Source organism: Pleurodeles waltl, chromosome 5 (assembly GCF_031143425.1).
Source record: "Pleurodeles waltl isolate 20211129_DDA chromosome 5, aPleWal1.hap1.20221129, whole genome shotgun sequence".
Lineage (NCBI taxonomy): Eukaryota > Metazoa > Chordata > Amphibia > Caudata > Salamandridae > Pleurodeles > Pleurodeles waltl.
The window spans coordinates 1,372,294,355-1,372,307,555 of NC_090444.1; positions in this window are offsets into that span (position 1 = coordinate 1,372,294,355).

A 13,201-nucleotide genomic window follows, 5' to 3' on the forward strand; every position below is an offset into this window, starting at 1 on the left:
CCCGCCCAACCCCCCTGGAAGAATGCAAAGGCAAAAGAAAATGAGTGTAACTATTGTAATCTATTCAAATCCAGTATGCAAAAATATATATACACTATAAACAAATATATACACCAAGAATAGAAGTCCAGGTATGCACCATTTAGGTACGTGGAACACTGGGCCCACACTGCATGGGCGAGGTCCACACAAGGTACCCAAAAATTACGGAGAGAACACTGCAGGGGCATCAGATAGAAATAAAACAGGCACCTCAGGGGGAAGGGAAAGGGGGGGCACCTCAGCTGGTTGAGTGCACAATGCCAAATCCACGAGGGGGCCACATGCCCACTGTTCAGTCCTGGGGAGTGCAAATCCACAGTCTCACAAGTCTCTACAGTGGGTGGTTTGCCCACTGTACAATCCTGGGGAGTGCAAAGCAACAGTCTCACAAGTCTCTACAGTGGGTGGTTTGCCCACTGTACAATCCTGGGGAGTGCAAAGCCACAGTCTCTCAAGTCTCTACAGGGGGTGGTTTGCCCACTGTTCAATCCTGGGGAGTGCAAAGCCAGTCTCACAAGTCTCTACAGTGGGTGGTTTGCCCACTGTACAATCCTGGGGAGTGCAAAGCCACAGTCTCACAAGTCTCTACAGTGGGTGGTTTGCCCAATGTTCAATCCTGGGGAGTGCAAAGCCACAGACTCACAAGTCTCTACAGTGGGTGGTTTGCCCACTGTACAATCCTGGGGAGTGCAAAGCCACAGTCTCACAAGTCTCTGCAGGGGGTGGTTTGCCCACTGTACAATCCTGGGGAGTGCAAAACCACATTCTCTCAAGTGGATAATATTCTCCACTGGTTCTGGAGGGGGCTTTGTGCCCAGAGTGCTTCATCCTGCTCGTGGCGGACTCAGTAGCGTCAGTGCTCTTGGCGCTCATGGGCCAGCGGTGCTTGTAGCGTGGTATCCTTGGCAGCGGTGCTTGTGGCGCTGGTTTCCTGTTCAGTGGTGCTTGTGGCAGCGGTGTCCTGTGGAGCGGTGCTTGTGGGGCAGTGTCCTTGGCAGCGGTGCTTGTGGCGGCGGTGTCCTTGGCAGCGGTGCTTGTGGTGGCGGTGTCCTGTTCAGCGGTGCTTGTGGCGGCGGTATCCTGTGCAGCGGTGCTTGTGGCGGCAGTGTCCTTGGCAGCGGTGCTGGTGGTGGCAGTGTCCTTGGCAGCGGTGCTTGTGGCGGCGGTGTCCTGTTCAGCGGTGCTTGTTACGGCGGTGTCCTTGGCAGCGACTCAGCTGCTGGCGGTCCTGTCTGGGCCTGCGGGGCTGGTGCTGGTGGTCGCCTCCTAGCCAGCGGGGCTGCTGCTGGCGGCCCTGTCTGGGCCAGCGGGGCTGGTGCTGGCGGTCGCCTCCTGGCCAGCGGGGCTGCTGCTGGCGTTCCTGTCTGGGCCAGCGGGGCTGGTGCTGGCGGTCACCTCCTGGCCAGCGGGGCTGGTGCTGGCGATCCTGTCTGGGCCGGCAGGGCTGCTGCTGGCGGTCCTGTCTGGGCCAGCGGGGCTGGTGCTGGCGGTCCTGTCTGGGCCAGCGGGGCTGCTGCTGGCAGTCACCTCCTGGCCTGCGGGGCTGGTGCTGGCGGTCCTGTCTGGGCCTGCGGGCCTGCTGCTGGCTGGATCCTGGGCAGCGGGCGGATGGCGGTATTCTCCGCTGTGCTGCTCTTCCCAGACATGCCGGGTTTCTTGTGCCCCACTCCACCTTGGAAGGTGTCGCAGCTGACTCCACACTCCCTCCTGTACCCCCGGGAGCGGCTTTGCTGGCTGTTGTCTTCCCCCTCTCCCGCCGGGCACTGGCCAACTTTTGATGCTTGACAGGTGGGGGACTGTCCGTGCTGTGGCTCCTTGCCACACTGGCTGCACTGCTGCCTGGTGCACTCCAGAATCCGGTGACTACTGGCACCACTGGTCCCGCTGCTGTTGTGGCTGAGGTGCTAGGTTGGGACCAGGAGAGTCGGGTCCTAGGAGACTGATGGGGTGGGGGAGGTGATGGAAAGAGGTCAAAGGTGGCCAGGAAAAGTTTCTTAGTAACACTGGGACGGGTAGCTGGAGGGGGTTTGGGAGTGGAGGAAGAGGTTGTGGTTGTAGGAGGTGTCCGTTTGGTGACTTTGGGTGAAGGCGCATGCGCTGGAGGCTGTCGTGAGGTGGATAGCTGTTGGGTGGGTGTGTAGCTGCGTTTGTGTACCTTGGGAGGTGGCGTCACTGACACACTGGGAGAGGACACGGGATGTGTGAATGGTAGTGGGGGTGGTGAGTACACGTGAGTGGGGTGTGTGGTGGGTGTGCTGTTGATGGAAGTATTGGCTGTAGATGTAGTGCATGCAGGTGTGAGTGGAGACGAGACTGGGAGGGAGGAGGGAGACGAGGAGGAGGGGGACACAGTGGAGACAGTGCATGTTGCTATGTCTGCATGTGTGTGATGCTTGCATGAGTGCCTGTGGGATGTGTGGTGCTTATGTTTGCCTGAGCTTCCTTTGAGTGTTGATGTGTGTGCATGCTGGTCTGATGGTGTGCTTGGGATAGGCTGAGGTACAGGGGATTGGGTCTGAGTGGAGGAAGTTGGAGTGGGGAGGCTAGAGACAAGAACAATGGCTGCCATCAGTGCTGAGGCTAGAGTCTGAAAAGCTCGCTGAATAGCTGCCTGACCAGAATGAATGCCCTCCAGGAATGCATTGGTTTGTTGCAACTGCCTCTCCACACCCTGGATGGCATTCAAAATGGTAGACTGCCCAACAATGAAGGACCTGAGGAGGTCAATGGCCTCCTCACTGAGGGCAGCAGGGGTGACTGGGGCAGGGCCTGAGGTGCCTGGGGCGAAGGAGATGCCCACCCTCCTGGGTGAGCGGGCACGGGGCAAAGGCTGAGGGGCTGCTGGGAGGGCGGTGCTGGAGAGGTGGTGGTGGCTGTACCTGTAGATGCGGGGGCACAGATGTGGCCGCCACCACAAGGGAGCTCCCATCAGAGGACGAGTCCGTATCACTGGTGTCAGCTCCTGTCCCCGCCGTGGAGCTCCCCTCACCCTCCGTCCCACTGGTGACTTCAGACTCCGTTGTCTTGCTCTCCAGGGCCATGTGGGATGCAGCTCCCTCCTGCTCCGGTGCCACTGCTCCTCCGCCTGATGATGCTAATGCACACATGTGCAGGGAGATCACAAAAAGGGGGGGGGGAGACAGAAGAAAGACATGTTCAGTGCATGCATTACCGCTACAGTTGGCGGACACGACAGACACAGAAGCCCCCTGCACTACTCCACGCACTTGGGGTCCACTATACAATCCCTGGGACATAGCCTACAAGGCTGTGGCCGATATCTGCACACATGGATGTCACAGGAGCCTGACTAGGTATAGTTGGCACTGTACCCAGGTGAGGTGGGGGGCCACAGGGTCTGCCTGAAAAAGGGGACTGAACTAGCACACTCGCCCTGGCCTAGGAAAACACACAGCCCACCTCCCCCACCCAGACACCTCCACTGTGCGCTGAATCAGCAGAATAAGTGTGTACTCACCCCCTTGTTGCTGCTGTGAAGCCCTCAAGCGCCCATCCAACTCCGGGTATGCCACCGTCAGGTTCCTGAACATCAGGGGGGGTCATGGTGCGACGGGCACCCCTCCCACGTTGGGAGGCCATCCCCAGCTGGGCCTCCGCCGTCTTCTTGGTCCAGCGGCGAATGTCCTCCCATCTCTTACGGCAGTGGGTGCTCTGTCTGTGATAGACCCACAGGGTCCGGACGTCCTTTGCGATGGCACGCCAAATGTGTCACGGTTTTCAATGGGTTTACCGTCGAAGTTGAGAAGAGTTGGGGAACGACCCCGGTTCCGGCAGGTTCTGCTCTGGCCGAGGTAGGGGCGACCCCTTCCGGTAGCCACGGTGCTGTTTGACAATAGCAAGCCACTACAGTCCGTGCCCTCCAGAAGGAGTCCCAGAGGAAAAACCCCAGTAGGGTAAAAAACCTCCAACAGGAACTCCCTGAAACAAAAGGAGGACACCAAGGCGTTAGAGTTGAAGATCCGGAGTACAGGAAGACTGGAAACGAAGACAGGTCAGGAAATACTGGGTTCACAGGAAGAAACCAGTTAGAGCGTGACTACCACCAAGGAGTGTTGCAACGCAATGAACAAGCAGCTGAATTCCCCTTATATACCTCTAGGCAGGAAGTAGGAAACAGGAAGTAGAAACACCACCATCTTGGATTGGGGAAAAGAGTATAATAGTGAATCAGGTACATGCGTCCCAACAAAGAAAAACAATGCATGCTGGGAAGAGAGGAAGTGGGCAGCATGCTGGGAAAGGAAAAGGCAGGCATAAAAACACCACCATGTGCAAGGGTTCGGCTTTTGCCTGGAGACATTGGTAAGTGGTGAGCAGATGATTAATTAATTGGTACAGGAAGACTTGATGTAAAGCGCACTAAATGCGCTATGCGCGGTCAGGCCTGAAACCCACTCGGGGTCTCAAGCCCTGCCGCGTCTGCCTTCGCGGCAGAACTTAAAGAAAGGGGCGCGGCGAGTGCCGCGACCCCTGACCAGGCCTCTTGAACTCCCCGCCGCTTGCGCGCAAGCCGCGGCTTCTCCCACGGCCTGTGTGCCAGCCGCGGCCTCTCCCGAGGCTCGCACACAGGCCGCGGCATGAAGGGAATGCCGTGCTGCGGCGACCCGAGCCCGCGGCTGCGGCGTGACAGTATGTCCCCCCCCGAGGCCCCAGGTTTGTGAGGGAAGAGTCGAAAAAAGTGACGGACCAAAAGAGGGGCATGAACTGAAGGGGCATCCTCCCAGGAACACTCACTCATAGGGTAACCTTTCCAATGAATAAGATATTGGAGGCGCCCATGGAAAAGCCGAGAGTCACAGATTTCCTGGACCTCGTACTCGGGCACATTATCAACCAACAGAGGAGGGGGACAGGAAAATTGTCTGTGAAAAGGATCAGGAAGGTAAGGTTTAAGTTGAGAGACATGGAATACAGGGTGAATCTTCCACGTCCGAGGCAGGCGAAGACGCACAGACACTGGGTTAATCTTTTTGAGAATTAGGAAGGGACCATAAAAGCGGGGTTTGAATTTGTTCTGAGTGAGTCGGAGAGGTAGGAATCTAGAGGAGAGCCAGATTTTATCCTTTACCTGATTTTGAGGAGCCGCACAGCGTCTCCTATCTGCTATCTTTTTCATGCGGGACTTAGTGGCCACATGGTTGGACTGGATAACACGTTGGATACCCCGTAGCTGTCGAACATAGGAGGAGATGGCAGGAAGATTGGAATTATCTCTCAGGGGAGTTGGAAAGGCCTTGGGATGGAAACCGTAGGAGCCATAGAAGGGAGAGACCTTTGAGGCGCTGTGTATGGAGTTGTTATAGGAGAATTCTGCAAGCGGTAAATAGGTAGCCTAATTACTCTGCGTAGCATTGCAGAAGCTACGTAAATATTGTTCAAGACCTTGATTGAGTCGTTCCGTCTGTCCATTGGTTTGAGGGTGGAACCCAGATGATAAGGCCACTTTGATTCCCAATGTCTTACAGAATTGATTCCAGAATCGGGAGATATATTGAGGACCCCTATCCGATATAATGACCTGAGGTAATCCATGAAGCCGAAAGATTTCTTGTGTAAAGATTTGACCCAATTCTTTTGCCGTTGGTAACTTTCTTAAGGCCGTGAAGTGAGCCATCTTGGTGAAGGAGTCCACGGTTACCATTATTACGTGATTTCCCATTGAAGAGGGTAATGCGCACATGAAATCTGTGGAGATAGTGTGCCATGGGCCTGGGGGAACTGGTAGTGGGCGGAGTAATCCTACTGGTTTGGTACGGGGTGTCGTGGCTTGAGCACATATAGGACACGATGATACATATTCCTCAGTATCTGTCTTGAGTGTTGGCCACCAGAAGGAGCTAAGCAGAAGTTCTTGAGTAGCTTTCATTCCTCGATGACCCGCGATAGGGGAATCATGGCACATATGTAAGGCTTCAGTCTGTACTATTTTAGTGGGTAAGAACAGGGCCTTATCATGGTAATAATAGCCTTGATCTATATGCAGTTGCGGACGCAACTTATTCAGCTCTGTCTCTTCTAGACGGGCATATTCGGACTTGACTTGGTCTAAAAAAGTCTGTATTACCCCAATGATCTTGTTATCGTCAAATAGGTTCTGTACAGTAGAATCGCTGCACTCAGGGTAACGTCGGGACAAGGCATCCGCCAGGATATTCTGAGAACCAGGGATGTAAGTGATATAGAAGTCATATTGGCTGAAAAAGAAAGCCCATCGAGCCTGCCGGCTATTTTGACACTGAAAGTTTCTTAAGCACTGTAGATTCCTGTGGTCTGTCCGGGCTTCAAAAGGTTCCTTTGAGCCCATCAAAAAGTGTCTCCATTCTGTGCAAGCGGTTTTTAAGGCGAGTAATTCACGTTCTAACACGGAATAGTTCCGCTCGGAATCGGATAAAATGTGTGACAGGTAGAATACAGGGTGTTCTAAATCATCATCGTCTTGTCTTTGCAATAAGGCAGCCCCAATGGCTCTTTCTGAGGCGTCTGCGACAACAATGAATTGTTTGCTGGTGTCTGGGTGTCGTAGAATAGGGGCTTGAATAAAGGCTTTCTTTAAATCCTGAAAGGCTAACTCTGCATCTTGTGTCCAACAAAAGCCCTTCTTTAGATGTTCTTTTTTAAGGGTTTGTGTAATGTAGCTGGTTCTCTGGGCAAAGTCTGCTATGAACTGTCGATAGAAGTTGGCTAATCCCAAAAAACACTGAGTCTCCTTGATGGAAGAAGGAGATGGCCAATTCAATATAGCTTGCACCTTGTCTGAATCCATGGCGACTCCAGTTTGGTTAATGCAATATCCCAAGTATTTTGCTTCCGTCTGATCAAACTCGCACTTTTCAGGTTCGCAGAATAAATGGTGTTGTCGGAGTCTCTCTAAAACTTGGCGAACATGCGTAGAGTGTTCCTCTGGATGAACAGAAAAGATTAAAATGTCGTCAAGATACACCACCACTGTTTGTTGCAAAAGATCAGAGAAGATAGAATCCATGAACCTTTGAAAAATGGAAGGGGCATTGGTGAGTCCGAATGGCATTACTCTATATTCGAAGTGACCAAAGGGTGTTCTAAAAGCAGTCTTCCACTCATCACCCTTTTTAATTCTTAGAAGATGGTAGGCTCCTCTGAGATCCAGCTTGGTGAATCTCTTTGCCCCTCTGACTGCTTCTAGGATGTCCTTTATGAGGGGTAACGGGTACCGATCTTTAATAGTGATCTTGTTTAATCCTCTGAAATCAATACAGGGACGCAAATCTTTAGTTTTCTTCGGCACAAAGAAAAGAGGAGCCCCTGCAGGTAAAGAAGAGGGAGCAATCAACCCGCTTTGTAGGTTCTCATCAAGGTATTCTTTAAGAATCTGCTTCTCCGGTTCTGTGAGAGAGTACATTCGCCCGAAAGGAACCACTGTATCTGGTTCTAAAGGGATGGCGCAATCGTACTCTCTATGGGGTGGCAGTTCAGGTTTTTCTGGCTTCTGGAATACATCAGCATATTCCTGATAATGCCTGGGAACTCCCTGTAGGACGTTAATGGAGCATCCCACCTTAGGGGGTGCTGCTAATAGACTTTTTGGAGACCAATAATCCCCTGCGGGATAGCAGTGGTGTTGGCAAAAGTGAGAGGATAAGGAAATAGTTCTTGTTTCCCAGTTGATGTAAGGGTTGTGCCGTGTGAGCCATGGCATTCCCAGGATCATGACGTGGTGTGGTGATGAAATTAAATCAAACAAAAGATTTTCTTGGTGTTTCCCAAACTGTAGACAGAAGGTAGGGGTGGTATATTGTACGGGTCCTGAGGCCAAGAGTGATCCATCCAACGTGTGTACCTGTTCTGGTACTTCCTTAGTTATTTGTGCTATCTGTCGTTCTTTGGCCCAGGCTTCATCTAAATAGATGCCACTGGCTCCGCAGTCCAATAAGGCCAAGGTTCTTTCTTCCCGGCCATCAGTTAAATGAAGGATAACTGGTAAAAGAAAAAGAGCAGTTCCTTCCTCCCTGGAAGAACAAATGGAAGGTATTTCACGATATCCCGTCCTCACCCTTCTCACTGAGGACGGGAGTTGGCGTTTCCCAAGGGTTTGGTTGGACGAATGGGGCAGGTGCGAATTAGGTGACCAGCTGTACCACAATATAGACAAAGCCCCTTCCTTCGTCTATGTTCTCTTTCACTAGCTGATAAAGGTCCTCAAGCCGTGTCAATTTGCATTGGCTCTTCCTCTGTATTCCCCTTAGGTTCAGGACGGACTTCCTCGGTACGATGAGAGAAGGTGCGAGACGTCACTGAGTGAGATGGCAAACAACTCTTCTTTTTCTCCATTCTTCGTTCGTTCAACCGATATTCTATCGTCAGAGTCTGATCCATCAATCCTTTAAGGTTCTCTATTCTAGCAGAGTGCACCAGTTCGTCCTTAATGTCCTCTCTGAGACCTCTACGGAACAGTGTCACCAAGGTACGTTCCACCCAGGATGTTTCTGCTGCTAATTGTCTGAAACGGGTGATGTATTGTAATACATCTTGATTCCCTTGTTGGATTTCGCAAAGAGCTTCTTCTGCAGATGCCTCGAGACCAGGGCGTTCAAACATCTGTTTAAAAGTAGTGATAAAGGTGGAATAATTAGATAGGCAAGGATCCTTTCTTGTCACTAAAGGAGGGACCCAAGCCAATGCTGGCCCCGATAAGGCGCTAATCAAATACCCCACCTTGGTCTTGTCTTGTACAAATTGCGAGGGGCGAAAGGCAAAATAAACCGTCAAGGCATACAGGAATTCTTTTAATCTGTTAGGATCCCCGGAGAAATGAGGTGTAGTGGCAGCTACTGAGGGTACATCTGTGGTCCTGGATGCAAAGGCTTGTCGATAGACGGTATTTTCAGTACATAGCTGTTGGAGTTCTTGAGCCTGTTGTTGTATCGTCATAAGCAGGGTCTGGCTCGTAGGTTCCGTATTTGCCACTGGATTATCCATGGTTCCGGACTGCAACTGGATTTGTGGGCGTTGCAATCTGTCACGGTTTTCAATGGGCTTACCGTCGAAGTTGAGAAGAGTTGGGGAATGACCCCGGTTCCGGCAGGTTCTGCTCTGGCCGAGGTAGGGGCGACCCCTTCCGGTAGCCACGGTGCTGTTTGACAATAGCAAGCCACTACAGTCCGTGCCCTCCAGAAGGAGTCCCAGAGGAAAAACCCCAGTAGGGTAAAAAACCTCCAACAGGAACTCCCTGAAACAAAAGGAGGACACCAAGGCGTTAGAGTTGAAGATCCGGAGTACAGGAAGACTGGAAACGAAGACAGGTCAGGAAATACTGGGTTCACAGGAAGAAACCAGTCAGAGCGTGACTACCACCAAGGAGTGTTGCAACGCAATGAACAAGCAGCTGAATTCCCCTTATATACCTCTAGGCAGGAAGTAGGAAACAGGAAGTAGAAACACCACTATCTTGGATTGGGGAAAAGAGAATAATAGTGAATCAGGTACATGCGTCCAAACAAAGAAAAACAATGCATGCTGGGAAGAGAGGAAGTGGGCAGCATGCTGGGAAAGGAAAAGGCAGGCATAAAAACACCACCATGTGCAAGGGTTCGGCTTTTGCCTGGAGACATTGGTAAGTGGTGAGCAGATGATTAATTCATTGGTACAGGAAGACGATGTAAAGCGCACTAAATGCGCTATGCGCGGTCAGGCCTGAAACCCACTCGGGGTCTCAAGCCCTGCCGCGTCTGCCTTTGCGGCAGAACTTAAAGAAAGGGGCGCGGCGAGTGGCGCGACCCCTGACCAGGCCTCTTGAACTCCCCCGGCTTGTGCGCAAGCCGCGGCTTCTCCCGCGGCCTGTGTGCCAGCCGCGGCCTCTCCCGAGGCTCGCACACAGGCCGCGGCATGAAGGGAATGCCGTGCTGCGGCGACCCGAGCCCACGGCCGCCGTAGGAGCCGCGGCGTGAAAAAATGTCCTTCTTCTGGTGGGCGCTGACCTACATGAATTGTACAGGGGAAAATGAAAAGTTATTACCAACTTCACCGTCACAGTCATTGGCCCGCATCCCTATCCTTGCCATGTGGCACATGCACTCTCCGTTGTTTCATGCACGCATCATTCTCCCCACCCCTATCTTTAATCCGCACCACTCCACACAGGCATTGCCCATACAGCATGCTCCCAGTGTACTTACCTGTTTGTCTGGAGGACCCTAGAGTAGCGTGTACTGGGGGAGGACCCCATCCACGAGTTTCTCCAACTCCTCCCTGCTGAAGGCAGGGGCCCTTTCCCCAGACGCACGAGCCATTGTCTCTTCCAGACTGAGGTCACAGCAGCACTTGCAGTGTAGGTCCTCTCCTGTCGAAGATCAGGTATCGAGTGATTAAACAGATAGAAAATGGTGGTCATGGCCCGCGGCGGTGCGTAATGTCACCGCCGGCGTACATCGTCATTGGCTCCTGGGACCCATAGAGTCCAATGTTAACCAATGCATAATTGCGCTGCGGTCTTCGACCGCTTACCGCAACGGTGTACAACGCCAGCGCAGTTTCCTCACATCCCATTGTCCCACTTTACAGGTCAGGCAGCCGCCATTTCAGGGGCCACATGGCTTTATTTTAACTGCGTCACACATACCTAGGCCTTGCCTCAACACTCATACAGACAAAATTCAGGTTATGAATAGTTTTCTGAGTAAGCTGTGTTTACGTACCTCTGAGTTGGTTGACTCTGTGCTCGCTGTTGTCCTCCTTAGGCACCGTCCGCTGGGACATGTGAGGCGATGGCGGCATCCTCCGGTGTACAGACCGCTGGTGGACCTGTCGACAATGGAGGAAATACATGTGATCATCACCTACAGGCTTGATCGTGCCACAATCCTGGAACTATGTGCCCAGTTGGAGCCAGACCTGATGTCAGCTATCCACCATCCCACAGGAAACCCCCCTCTAGTGCAGGTGCTGTCAGTACTCCATTTCCTTGCAAGTAGGTCTTTTCAAACTACAGTGGCCATAGCATCAGGGATGTCCCAGCCTATGTTTTCCAACGTGTTGTCCAGAGTGTTGTCTGCCCTGCTGAAACACATGCAGAGCCACATCGTTTTCCCTCAGGTGGAGGATTTGCCTACAGTGAAAGGTCACTTCTATGCCCTGGGACATATCCCCAACATCATAGGTGCCATTGATGGGACGCATGTGGCCTTGGTCCCCCCACACAGGAGTGAATAGGTGTACAGAAACTGGAAGAGTTATCATTCGATGAATGTGCAGATGGTGTGTTTGGCAGACCAGTACATCTCCCATGTTAATGACAAATTCCCTGGCTCAGTGCATGACGCTTACACCCTGCGGAATAGCAGCATCCCTTATGTGATGGGTCAACTCCAGAGGCACCGTGTGTGACTATTAGGTGAGCACCTGGAAGCAAGACAGTGGGAATGGTTGTCTGGGGATATCCCTATAGGTTAGAGTGTGTCTAACATTTGTCCCTCGCCATTTTCAGGTGACTCTGGTTACCCCAACCTGTCATGGCTACTGACCCCAGTGAGGAATCCCAGGACAAGGGCAGAGGAACACTACAATGAGGCCCATGGGCGAACTAGGAGGATTATAGAGCGGACCTTCGGCCTCCTGAAGGCCAGGTTCAGGTGCCTCCATATGACAGGTGGTTCCCTATTCTACTCACCAAAGAACGTGTGCCAGATCATCGTGGCCTTCTGTATGCTTCACAACTTACCTTTGCGACGACAGGTGCCTTTTCTGCAGGAGGATGGTCCAGATTGTGGTGTTGTGGCAGCTGTGGAGCCTGTGGACAGTGAAGACGAGGAAGCAGAAGAAGAGAACATCGACAACAGGAACTCGTGATTCTGCAATACTTCCAGTGAGACACAGGTAAGAAGACAAACCTGCCTACTACATGTACTTTGGCACTACTACCTCTCTACTGTCTGTCCTTTTCACACAGTGTATGGTCACTGAGTTGTCACTTTCCCTTAAGATTTCACAGATGTGGGTCCCACTGTGTGACATCTGCTTTGTTTCCTCATGGACTAGAGCTGTGTGACATAGGTATGTTGACATTACAATTGAAAGAGCATTTTGTCACTGTAATTGCTAATACACTATTTCGAAATCACAGACAGACTCCAGATTGTTTTGTGCTTTAAGGGTGTTTATTTAAGTGCTCAATATTGGAGGGTGCTGTAACATAGTCAGGGGTGATGGTGGAGGAATGTCCATGGCAGAGTCCAGTCTATTAGTCTCACAGGTGCATTGCCCAAAGGGGCATAGGAAGTGGAGCTGGGGCAGTTGATGGATGGACAGAGTAACAAAGTGGGACAGAAGGATGACAATCAGGGCGGTCTCATTTCTTGGCGGGGGTCTTGGCATCGTTCTCTGTCTTTGTCCTGGAACTCAGGGACCGTTTGCGGGGTGGTTCTTCCTCTGCAGGGGATGGGGTGCTGATGTGGTGGTCCTGTGGTGGTGCCTCCTGTCCACTAGCGCCGGCAGAGGTGGTGGGCAGTTCATCGTCCAGGCTAGTGTTAGGGGCCCCTTGTTGTGCCACAGTGTCCCTCCTGGTGTTGAGGACTTCCTTCAGCACCCCTACTATGGTGCCCAGGGTGGAATTGATGGATCTGAGTTCCTCCCTGAAACCCAAATACTGTTCCTCCTGCAGCCGCTGGGTCTCCTGAAACTTGGCCAGTACCGTTGCCATCGTCTCCTGGGAATGATGGTATGCTCCCATGATGTTGGAGAGGGCCTTGTGGAGAGTGGGTTCCCTTGGCCTGTCCTCCCCCTGTCGCACAGCAGCCCTCCCAGTTCCCCTGTTTCCCTGGGACTCTGTCCCCTGAACAGTGTGCCCACTGCCACTGCCCCCAGGTCCCTGTTGTTGTTGGGGTGGTGGGTTAGCCTGGGTTCCCTGTAGTGGTGGACACACTGCTGATTGACGTGTCCTGGGGACAGAGGTATGGGCCAGCTGGGTGGGTGCTGTGCTGGTGTTTCCAGAGGGGGGAAGCTCTGTGGTGGCCTGTAACTGTGTGAGGGGAACCGACTGGCGCGAGGTCCCAGATGGGCCGGGCTGGTCGTCTAGATCCAGTTGGACAGAGCTGCTGTCATCACTGTGGGCCTCTTCTGTTGGTGGTGTGGACATGTGTGGAACCTCCTGTGCGGTGACGTTGGGTAG